We start from the raw sequence: 12,786 nt of genomic DNA, 5'->3' as shown, positions 1-12,786 counted from the left end.
AAGAAAAGATATGAAATCTTTCCTTATTTGTAGATTGAAAGGTAGATTTTAATTTTAAGAAAACTTTCCTTTTTTAACCATGTTCATAATTTAAAAGAGAGTTTAAAAATTAAATATTTCTTTTATAAGTTTCTACAAAAGATTAAGAAAAGATTTGATATCTTTCCTTATTTGTAGATTGAAAAGAGATTTTAATTTTTAGAGATAACTTTCCTTTTTAGAAATCATCCACATGTTTAAAAGAAATATTTTAATTTATAAAATTTTCTTTTTATAAACCACCATGAAGGGAAAAATTATTGGAGAATTTTTTTAAAAAATTTCCGGAAACAAATTAGGAAGTTTTAATTCTTGTGTTAATTAAAACTCTCCTTGTTTTGGAGTTTATAGTGGTCGACCATGATATGTGAGAAAAGGAATTTAATTTTAATTAATTAAATTTTTTTTTTCATGGCAAAAGAATTAAGGAAGTTTTTATTTAAAATTCCTTATTTATCAAGACCAAGGATTATAAAAGAGGGGGTAGAGGTGCCTTCATGGCTAACGACTCTATTCTTTTTCTCTCCCTCTCTTCCTTTGTGTGGCCGACCATAGAAGTTTTCTCTTCTTCCTTTTCTTTCTTCTTCATTGGCCGAACCTCATCATCTCATGGAGCTTGAAGGTGGCCGGATTCTAGCTTGGAGAAGAAGGAGAGAAAGGAAGCATCCCTTGGAGCTTGGTGGTGGCCGAACCTCATTCTTTCATGGAGTTATTGTGGTGGCCAAATCTTGCATGGAGAAGGTGGCTTAGGTGGATTCGCATCTCGGTAGATCGTTGCCCACACAACGTCTGGGATAAGAAGAGGAATACGGTAGAAGATCAAAAGGTTATTTGCTTACAAAGAAAGGTATAACTAGTAATTGTTTTTCGCATCATACTAGTTTTCTTTGTATAATTATTTTTGGAAATACCAAACACAAGAGACATATGATTCTAGAGTTTTTCGGATTTGTTTCAAATTTTTGTTTCTTTTGTTTTATTTTTTGAATTTTTGATTCGATTGTTCTTTTTGGTTAACCTAGAGTTATTTAAGGAAATTAAATATTAGCTTTCCTTAAAAGGCTTTGTCTAGGCGGTGGTGGATGCTCTCATACCCAAGAAGGTCATGTGCCTCGCCATGCAGTCCTGGAAGCCAATTTTGGAAATTAATATTTAGTGGAATTAATAACATAGGTGGATTTGGATCAATAGTGTTAAATTCTGCTTGCGATCCAAATCTAAACCATCAAGAACAGATAAGTTAAATTTGAAATCAATGATGATAAGTTCCATCTGCGATTCCTAATTTAACTTCTAAAGAACACAATAGGTTATTTAAGGAAAGTTTCGACACTTGTACAAAATTTTTGTACAGTGGAACCGGTACGATTTTCTTAGGACTAACCAACACCAAGAAGGCCTAGTGCCTCGTCATATTTAACCTGGAAGCCGATCTCTGAAATAAATATTTAATCAAATTTGTAACATAGGTGGATTTGGATTAATAATGTTAAGCACCGTTTGCAATCCAAGTCTAAACCTCTAAGAACAGATAAGTTAAATTTGGAATCAATAATGTTAAGTTCTGTTTGCGATTCCAAATTTAATTTCTAAAGAACACAATAGGTTGTTAGGAATGGTTCAGGACTTGTACAAAATTTTTGTACAGGGGAACTAGTACGATATTCCGAAATAGCAACCAACAAGTGGTATCAGAGCTAGGGTTTGCCTCTGTGTGTTTGATTTTTAGTTTAATTATGCACATGTCATACATAATTTAGGCAGGATAATAGTAGGATATGCTAAATCTGTGGTTGCAGGCTCCAACTATTATGACTTATAATGATTGTGTGTGATTGGACCCTTGGACATGTCAAGAGCATTTTATATGTGTGCATGATTGTATGTATTAAATACAGCAGGAGCTATATTAGTTTTAGAATTTTACATTTTTGTTTCGATCTAGATTACATGTACATTCCTTTGTGGAATATACGATCGATATATGTAAAATTCTATTTTTGTCGCGGATCGTATCCTTGAGAGGCGTGGTACAATTTGTGGACCATAGGCGCAGCGGAAAAAGAAGCAAGATAGATGCGACAACTAGACCCAATTGTGGTGGCTAAAGATGGCAGCAACTAGGGTTGGCAGCACACGGAGGACAGTGATGGAAAAGACCAGAATAGTTGGAAAATTATTTTCCCATATTTATTGCTTTATTTGTTGTGATATGTGTGTGCATGTTAAAATTTCTCACCTTAAATAACTAAGTGGGAGAGGGATTAATAAATAAATTCCACGGTCTCCATTACTGGTTTGTAAGTGATGCAACAAACTTGCGTGTTGGCTCTGAGTGCCTCCCTCCACAACGGATGAGTTTGTTTGCAGATCACTAAATCAAACTTTTTTTATGGATGGTTATAGGAAATTATTTAGGAGCGTGTGATCTTCTCCAACGGAAGGGGCACAATCTTATTTAATGGACTAAGTATCAAGTAATGGTATACACTTAGGCGCATTTAATAGTATCCTTTCCAACGGAGTCACTGCTATTATTTGTGTGACCAAAGGAATACCAACTATTAATTTTATTTATCATGAAGTTAGGATGAGAAGATAATAAAATTAATGGGTAAGACCCTCCTCTTATAAATGTTGGTTGCTACTCGGAAAACCTAATGGTTCCACTGTATAAAAATTTTGTATAAATGTTTGAACCTTTTCCTAGCTACCATGTGCTCTTTTAAATTAAACTCGGATCGCCTGCAGAACTTAACACGTTTGATCCTAAGTTTAATTTATTTGTTCTTTTAGGTTTAGACTTGGATCTCCTGTGGAACTTAACACGTTCGATCCAAATCACCTAGGTTATTAATTCTATCAAATATTAATTTCCAAAATTAGCTTCCAGGACTGCATGGCGAGGCACATGGCCTTCTTGGATCTGGGAACTGTTAGGATGTATACTAAAAGCCTAGCTTTTGGTATAAACATTTATCTAGAAAATAAGAATCATATTGGTCAAATGTCTACATTTATAATAAATGTAGTTGCTCAATTAATTTATATTGTAGATAACATGGTGTGTGGTGTCACACACAGAAGATCATGTTATCGGTTCCTTATAAATTATAAAAAGTAGCTCACGACCAAGATGGAAAGAAACAAACCATTGGAAGGTCATAGTGTAATTACGTGTTAGTTTATCTTAACTATATAATTACACTGGTACACTTAGAGTGTATTGAGTAGGACCATTTGAGGTCGTTCCTTTTATACTGACTTTATGAAGGAACAAAGACCTCAGTTATTATAGAAGTGTGTGCTCTTAATCCTAATATAATAACAAGCACATATATTTGATATTTATTTCTTTAATTTATCAATGAGTGAGATTTAGTTCGATAAATCAATAAGCCCCATAAGTTGGGAAATGATTGTTGGAACCCCAAGGTTGTTTTGGTGTGATCAACAAGTTAAGTTAGGTCCTGTGTGTATTTAACCTTGTGTCTAAGTGTGCAGGAGCTTAGAAACACAGGTACTCGAGCGGAAGACGCAGCTAGCGAGAAGGACGGCACGCTGTGCGTCCGAGGGACGAGGTGCTGCGGAAGAGTACACCGGCGGACGAGAAGGAAGTGCGCGCGGTGGTTCCGAGGTACGAAACCCGGAGCGGAAGATTGCTCGGGGAGCAAGAGACGCAGCTAACGCGAAGGTCGGCACGGGGTGCGACCGAGGGACGAAGTCTGCGGATGAGTACGCTGGTGGACGAGAAGGGACTGTTGGAGTGTATACTGAAATCCTAAGCTTTTGTAAACATTTGTTTTGAATAAAGAATCACATTTGGTCAAATTATCTACATTTGTTTGTAGTTGTTCATATAATTTATATTGTAGATAACATAGTATATGGTGTCACATGCAGAAGATGATGTTATTAGTACCTTATAAATTATAAACAGTAGCTCACGACTAAAATGGAAAGGAACAAACCATTAGAAGGTCGTAGTGTAATTAGGTATTAGTTTATCTTGACTATATAATTACACTAGTACACTCAGAGTGTATTGAGTAGGACCATTTGAGGTCGTTTCTTTTATACTGACTTTATAAAGGAACAAAGACCTCAGTTATTATGGAAGTGTGTGCTCTTAATCCTAATATAATAACAAGCACATATATTTAATATTTATTTCTTTAATTTATCAATGGGTGAGATTTAGTTCGATGAATCAATAAACCCGATAAGTTGAGAAATGGTATCACTTATAGTGTGTGTTGTTGATTATAGAAGGAAACTGTGTCCTAGAGATACTAGGTTGATAATGTCCCCAAGAGGAGCTCATAAGGATTGTCATGTTAAATCCTGCAGGTGGACTTAGTCCAACATGACGATAAGGTTGAGTGGTACTACTCTTGGACTTAGATATTAATTAAATGAGTTGTCAGTAACTCACTTAATTAGTGGACATTCGATATCTTAAACACAGGGAGACTAACACGCTCATAATAAGAAGGAGCCCAAAAATGTAATTTGGGATTGGTGCGGTAGTTCAATAATAGTTCTCTAGTGGAATGAATTATTATTGATAAAATTAAGTTGTGTGTTCGGGGCGAACATGAGATGCTTAATTTTATCGGGAGACCAAAACCAATTCCTCCTCTCAGTCCCTATTGTAGCCTCTTATTTATAGAGTTCTATACCCACCTATACCCACCTTCTATACCCACCAATAGGGGGCCGACCAAGCTAGCTTGGGAACCAAGCTAGGGCCGGCCTAGGTATAAAATTGGGTGGCCGGCCCTAGCTTGAACCCAAGCTAGTGGGGGCCGGTCAAATTAAATTTAAAAGGGATTTTAATTTTAATTTTTATTATGTGGAAGAAATAATTTATTAAAGAGAATTAAAATTAAAATATCTCTCTTGTAAAAGATCTACAAAAGATTAAAGAAAGAGTTTAGATCTCTTTCCTTATTTGTAGATTGGTGAGATATTTTATTTTCTCTTTAAAATTATTCACATGTTGATAAAATTAAAATTATAGAAATTTCCTTTTATCAACTATGAAGAGATTTTTAAAGAGAAATTTTATTTTTTAAAAATTTCCGAAAACAAATTAGGAAGTTTTAATTGTTGATTAAAACTTGTCTAATTTTTTCCTTCAATGATGTGGCCGGCCATTGGTTTTGATTTGGGAAATTTTATTTTATTTTTCTCAATTAAATCATGTCAAGGGAATTTAGGAAATTTTATTGTAATTAAATTTCCTAATTTACCTAGGCCAAAGAATATAAAAGAAGGGGTAGGGGTGCCTTCATGAGATACAAGCTCTATTATTTTCTCTCCCTCTTTTGTTCCTTGGTGTGGCCGACCATCCTTTCCCTCTCTTCTTCTTGTGGTGGCCGAACCCCTCTATTCCCTTGGAGCTCTTGTGGTGACCGGATACTACTTGGAGAAGAAGAAGAAGAAGGAGAGGAAGCTAGCATCTCTTGGAGCTTGGTTGGTGTTTTGATTTTCTTCCTTGGTGAAGCTTCTTTCTTTGTGGCCGAACCTAGCTAGGAGGAGAAGAAGGTGGTTGGTGGTTTCTCATCTCAGAAGATCGTTGCCCACACAACGTCCGAGGTTAGAAGAGGAATACGGTAGAAGATCAAGAGGTTTTTCTACAAGGTATAACTAGTAATTTTTCTTTTCGCATCATACTAGTTATTTATGGAAATAATACTAAATACAAGAGGCTTACGTTCTAGAATTTCGAATATGTTTTTCGATGTTGTGTTCTTTTGTTTTTTCTTTTCCTTGTGATTTGATTGTTCTTTTTGGTTCCGCAGGCGATCCAAAATTTAATTTAAAAGAACACATGGTAGCTAGGAAAAGGTTCAGGCCTTTGTACAAAATTTTTGTACAGTGGAACCTCTAGGTTTTCCGAGTAGCAACCAACAATTGGTATCAGAGCTAGGGTTTTGCCTCTATGTATTTGGTATTAGGTTAATTATGCACATGTCATACATAATTTAGGCAGGTTAATAGTAGGATGTGCTAACTTTGTGGATGCAGGATCCAACTATTATGACTTTTAGTTATTATGTGTGTGATTGGACCCTTGGACATGTTAAGGGCATTTATATGTGTGTGCATGATTGTATTAAAATACAGCAGGAGCTGTATTTAGTTTTATTAGGATTTTATTTTTGATCTAGATACATGTACATTCCTTTTATGGAATATAGGATCAAAAATGTAAAATTCTATTTATGTCGCGGATCGAATCTTGCAAAGCGTGGAACCTTCTAAGGACCAGATGCGCAGCGGAACTAGGAGCAAGATGGATGCGACAGCTAAACCCGGTAGCGGTGGCCAAATATGGCAGCAGCTTGGGATGACAACACACGGAGGACAACTAGAGATAAAAGCCATAATTGTTGAAAATTAGATTTTCTATTTATTGCTTTTATATTGTGCTATGTGTGCATGTTAGTTTACAAGTTAAGTAGGCTAGCATAATTAAAATTCCTCATTTATAAATAACTAAGTGGGAGAGGGATTTTTAAGTAAATCCTATGGTCTCCATTACTGGTTTGTAAGTGATACAAACAAGCTTGCGCGTTGGCTCTAAGTGCCTTCCTCCATAACGGATGAGCTTGTTTGCGGATCACTAGAGCAGACTTCCATTTTTGGATGACTATAGGAAGTTAATTAAGAGCGTGTGATCTTCCCCAACGGAAGGGGCATAATCTTATTAATGGACTTAGTGTCAAGTAATGGTATACACTTAGACATATCTAATAGTATCCTCTCCATCGAAGTCACTGCTATTATTTGTGTGACCAAATAATACCAACTATTAATTTTATTTGTCAAAAGTTAGGTTGACAAGATAATAAAATCAATGGGTTAAAACCCTCCTTTTACAAATGTTGAATTTGTATACGTCCACACTAACGTGGCATAAAAAATTCACGGTGTTATGAGGTGTTGGTTAATTTAAAATAGTATTGTTTGAGGAATCAATATTATTCTAAATTTAGAGTTCTGACCAAAAGTTATTTGTGATTCTTAGGATGACTTTCAACCCACTGTCCATCATACTTCAACAGAATAGACTTACTGGACCTAATAATATAGATTGGAAAAGAAACCTGGACATTGTTCTTACTGCTGAAAGCTATAAATTTGTACTGACTGAGCAGTGCCCTGAAGCACCTACTGGTGAATCTACCCAAGAGGAGATTGAATTTCATAGGAAATGGGTAAAAGCAGATGAGATGGCGCGGTGTTACATTTTGGCTTCAATGTCAAATGTATTGCAACATCAGCATCAAGATTTACCAACAGCCTATGATATTATGAACAATCTCAAGGAACTCTTTGGTCATCAGGATAGGGCTTCTAGGCAAGAAGCCATGAGAAAGATAATGACTGCCACCATGCAAGAGGGTACTCCTGTAAGGGATCATATCCTAAAGATGATGACTTATCTGAACGAGATACAGATCCTTGGAGGAAAAATTGATGGGGAAACCCAGATCGATATGATCCTCCAAACGCTACCTAGAAGTTTTGAGCAGTTCCGCCTGAACTATAATATGAATAAAAGGATTTATTCATTAGGGGAACTACTGACAGAACTTCAAGCAGCAGAAGGATTATTTCGTCACGATTCTCAAATTCACTATGCTGAAAATGGTTCTACTTCTAAACCGAGAGGAAAGAAGAAGAAGAAACAAGCTGGCTCAGCAAAGAAAGTGAATAAATCTCAAAGTACGGGATTTAAAGCTGGAGTGAAGAAGCCGAAGGGCAAGTGCTTCATCTGCAAGCAGGCAGGACATTGGAAGGCGGACTGTCCTCGTAGGAACCAAAACAAAGGTATATCTCATGCTCTAGTTGTTGAAACATGTTTAGCGGTGTTATCTACCAGCACCTGGTGTGTAGATACGGGAGCCACTGATCATGTCTGCAATTCCCTGCAGGGGTTCCAAGAAACCCGACGACTATCTGAAGGAGAGATTACCGTCTACATGGGCAATGCTACTAAAGTGGCAGCTGTTGCAGTGGGAGACGTCTACTTATCTTTTTGTAGAAATAGAAATTTGATTTTAAGAAATTGTCTTTATGTACCCAGTTTTAGAAAGAATTTAATTTCAGTTTCTAAACTGTTTTTAGATGGATATTCAGTTTCCTTTAGTAACGATGTAGTTATTAAAAGAAATAAAGTGATTATCTGTTCTGGTGCATTAGTTGGCAATTTGTATACTTTAAATCCAATTTCTTCCACAAAGTAAAACATGGAAATTTTTAACTCATCTTCTAATTCTAATAAAAGAAAAGAACCTTCGGAAATGAACCAAGCATATCTTTGGCATCTAAGGCTTGGTCATATTAACTTAAGTAGGATTCAGAGGCTTATAGCCGATGGACTTTTGAGTTCATTAGAGTTGGAAAATTTTCCAACTTGTGAATCCTGCTTAGAAGGTAAAATGACCAAAAGGCCGTTCAAGGCCAAGGGGTATAGAGCCAAAGAAGTGTTAGAATTGGTTCACTCTGATTTGTGTGGTCCTATGTCCATCCAGGCGAGAGGAGGTTTTGAATATTTTGTCTCTTTCATGACGATTATTCAAGATACGGATACATTTACCTAATGCGCCGTAAGTCCAAGTGCTTTGATAAGTTCAAAGAATACAAGGCCGATGTGGAGAAACGATTAGGTAAAAGTATCAAGACACTACGATCGATCGTGGTGGCGAATACCTCTTAGGAGAGTTTAGGAATTACTTATCAGAGGTTGGGATTCAATCCCAATTATCGCACTGGAACACCCCAACAGAATGGTGTAGCGAGCGAAGGAATATGACTCTTATGGAGATGGTTAGATCGATGATGAGTTATTCGAATTACCAAATTCGTTTTGGGGATATGCTCTGGAAACAGCAGCGACATTCTGAACTTAGTACCTTCTAAATCAGTTTCTTCTACTCCCATAGAATTGTGGAATGGCGAAAACCCAGTTTAAGACATATTCGGATTTGGGGTAGTCCGACACATGTGCTAAAACCATATACTGATAAATTAGAATCTGAAGTTCGCGTGTTTGTAGGATATCCCAAAGGAACGAAAGGAGGTTTATTTTATAGTTCTAAAGACCGGAAGGTCATTGTTAGCACCAATGCCCGATTTTTAGAAGAAAACTATATAATGGATCACAAGCCCGAGTAAAGTTGTTTTAGAAGAACTTAGAGGACATGTCTACTTCAGTACAACAGTGCAAGATGAAGTACCACAAGAGACGCAACACGTGTCACACATGATACACAACCAGACGGTGCCTCGTCGTAGTGGGAGGGTTGTAAGGCGACTGAAAGATTCATGTTTTTGGGAGAGTCTTGGACTTGATCCGGGTAAACATGAACTGATCCACGAACATATGATGAAGCACTCCAAGATATAGATCGGCATCTTGGCAAAGACAATGAATTCAGAAATAGAGTCTATGTACTCTAATAAGATGCGGGAGCTTGTAGAACCACTTGATGGTGTAAAAGCCGTTGGATGCAAGTGGATCTACAAAAGGAAAAGAGGGATGGGAAGGTAGAAACCTTCAAAGCTAGGCTTGTTGCGAAAGGGTACACTCGGAAAGAGGGAATCGATTATGAGGAAACTTTTTCACGGTGGCCATGCTTAAGTCTATCCGGATACTCTTATCCATTCTTGTTCATATGGATTATGAGATTTGGCAAATGGATGTCAAACAGCTTTCCTTAATGGAAGTCTTGAAGAGAACATCCATATGAAGCAACCAGAAGGGTTCATTGAAAAGGGCAAAGAGCATCTAGTGTATAAGCTCAATCGGTCCATTTATGGACTAAAGCAAGCTTCAAGATCTTGGAACATCCGGTTTAATGAAGTAATCCAGTCATATGGATTTATTCAAAGTCCGGATGAGTCTTGTGTATATAAGAAGTGTAACGGAAACGTGGTGGTATTTCTTGTACTATACGTAGATGATATTTTGTTAATTGGCAACAATGTCAAGGTATTATCAGACGTAAGGGTATGGTTGTCCAAACAATTTGATATGAAGGACTTAGGAGATTGTGCACACATTCTTGGGATCAAAGTTATAAGGGATCGTAAGAAAAGAATGTTGTGTCTGTCCCAAGCTTCATATATAGATACAATCCTTGCTCGTTTTAGCATGCAGGATTCCAAGAAAGGTTTCTTACCTTTTAGACATGGAGTAGCTCTATCTAAAGAGATGTCTCCAAAGACGTCGAAAGAGATAGAGGACATGAAAGCAGTTCCTTATGCTTCGGCTGTAGGAAGCCTAATGTATGCAATGCTATGTACGAGACCTGATATCTGTTTTATCGTGGGCATGGTCAGCAGATATCAGAGTAACCCTGGACAAGGACATTGGACTGCGGTAAAACATATATTAAAGTACCTGAGAAGGACTAGAGATTATATGCTAGTTTACCAAGCAGATGATTTTACACGGATTCAGATTTCCAATCAGATAGGGATAACAGTAAGTCTACATCAGGCTATGTGTTTACTTTAGGAGGTGGAGCCATTTCATAGAGGAGTGTTAAGTAGAAATGCGTTTCGGACTCAACCATGGAAGCTGAGTATGTAGCAGCCTCTGAGGCAGCTAAAGAAGCAGTATGGCTCAAGAATTTTCTAATGGACTTAGATGTGATTCCTGGTTTGCCCAAAATCATCACAATTTATTGTGATAATAGTGGTGCAGTTGCAAACTCGAAGGAACCACGAGCCCATAAGGCAAGTAAACATATAGAGCGCAAGTACCACCTGATATGAGATATCGTGAAGCGAGGAGAAGTTGTCATCGCCAAGATTGCATCAGCGGATAACCTGGCAGATCCTTTCACTAAGGCCCTTCCGACAAAAGCTTTCGATCGACATGTGGAAGGAATGAGAATCAGATGTATGGTAGAAGATATGACAGCTTAGTCATTAGTATAAGTGGGAGATTGTTGGAGTGTATACTGAAAGCCTAAGCTTTTGTAAACATTTGTTTTGAATAAAGAATCACATTTGGTCAAATTATCTACATTTGTTTGTAGTTGTTCATATAATTTATATTGTAGATAACATAATATGTGGTGTCACATGCAGAAGATGATGTTATCAGTACCTTATAAATTATAAACAGTAGCTCACGACTAAAATGGAAAGGAATAAACCATTAGAAGGTCGTAGTGTAATTAGGTATTAGTTTATCTTGACTATATAATTACACTAGTACACTTAGAGTGTATTGAGTAGGACCATTTGAGGTCGTTTCTTTTATACTGACTTTATAAAGGAACAAAGATCTCAGTTATTATGGAAGTGTGTGCTCTTAATCCTAATATAATAATAAGCACATATATTTGATATTTATTTCTTTAATTTATCAATGGGTGAGATTTAGTTCGATGAATCAATAAATCTGATAAGTTGGGAAATGATATCACTTATAGTGTGTGTTGTTGATTATAGAAGGAAACTGTGTCCTAGAGATACAAGGTTGATAATGTCCCCAAGAGGAGCTCATAAGGATTGTCATGTTAAATCCTGCAGGTGGACTTAGTCCAACATGACGATAAGGTTGAGTGGTACTACTCTTGGACTTAGATATTAATTAAATGAGTTGTCAGTAACTCACTTAATTAGTGGACATTCGATATCTTAAACACAGGGAGACTAACACGCTCATAATAAGAAGGAGCCCAAAAATATAATTTGGGATTGATGCGGTAGTTCAATAATAGTTCTCTAGTGGAATGAATTATTATTAATAAAATTAAGTTGTGTGTTCGGGGCGAACACGGGATGCTTAATTTTATCGGGAGACCAAAACCAATTCCTCCTCTCGGTCCCTATCGTAGCCTCTTATTTATAGAGTTCTATACCCACCTATACCCACCTTCTATACCCACCAATAGGGGGTCGGCCAAGCTAGCTTGGGAACCAAGCTAGGGCCGGCCTAGGTATAAAATTGGGTGGCCGGCCCTAGCTTGAACCCAAGTTAGTGGGGGCCGACCAAATTAAATTTAAAAGGGATTTTAATTTTAATTTTTATTATGTGGAATAAATAATTTATTAAAGAGAATTAAAATTAAAATATCTCTCTTGTAAAAGATCTACAAAAGATTAAAGAAAGAGATTAGATCTCTTTCCTTATTTGTAGATTGGTGAGATATTTTATTTTCTCTTTAAAATTATTCACATGTTGATAAAATTAAAATTATAGAAATTTCCTTTTATCAACTATGAAGAGATTTTTAAAGAGAAATTTTATTTTTTAAAAATTTCCGAAAATAAATTAGGAAGTTTTAATTGTTGATTAAAACTTGTCTAATTTTTTCCTTCAATGATGTGGCCGGCCATTGGTTTTGATTTGGGAAATTTTATTTTATTTTTCTCAATTAAATCATGTCAAGGGAATTTAGGAAATTTTATTGTAATTAAATTTCCTAATTTACCTAGGCCAAAGAATATAAAAGAAGGGGTAGGGGTGCCTTCATGAGATACAAGCTCTATTATTTTCTCTCCCTCTTTTGTTCCTTGGTGTGGCCGACCATCCTTTCCCTCTCTTCTTCTTGTGGTGGCCGAACCCCTCTATTCCCTTGGAGCTCTTGTGGTGACCGGATACTACTTGGAGAAGAAGAAGAAGAAGGAGAGGAAGCTAGCATCTCTTGGAGCTTGGTTGGTGTTTTGATTTTCTTCCTTGGTGAAGCTTCTTTCTTTGTGGCCGAACCTAGCTAG

Source organism: Zingiber officinale, chromosome 10A (genome assembly GCF_018446385.1).
Source record: "Zingiber officinale cultivar Zhangliang chromosome 10A, Zo_v1.1, whole genome shotgun sequence".
NCBI classification, from domain to species: Eukaryota; Viridiplantae; Streptophyta; class Magnoliopsida; order Zingiberales; family Zingiberaceae; genus Zingiber; species Zingiber officinale.
Note: the sequence above shows the minus strand (reverse complement) of the source record.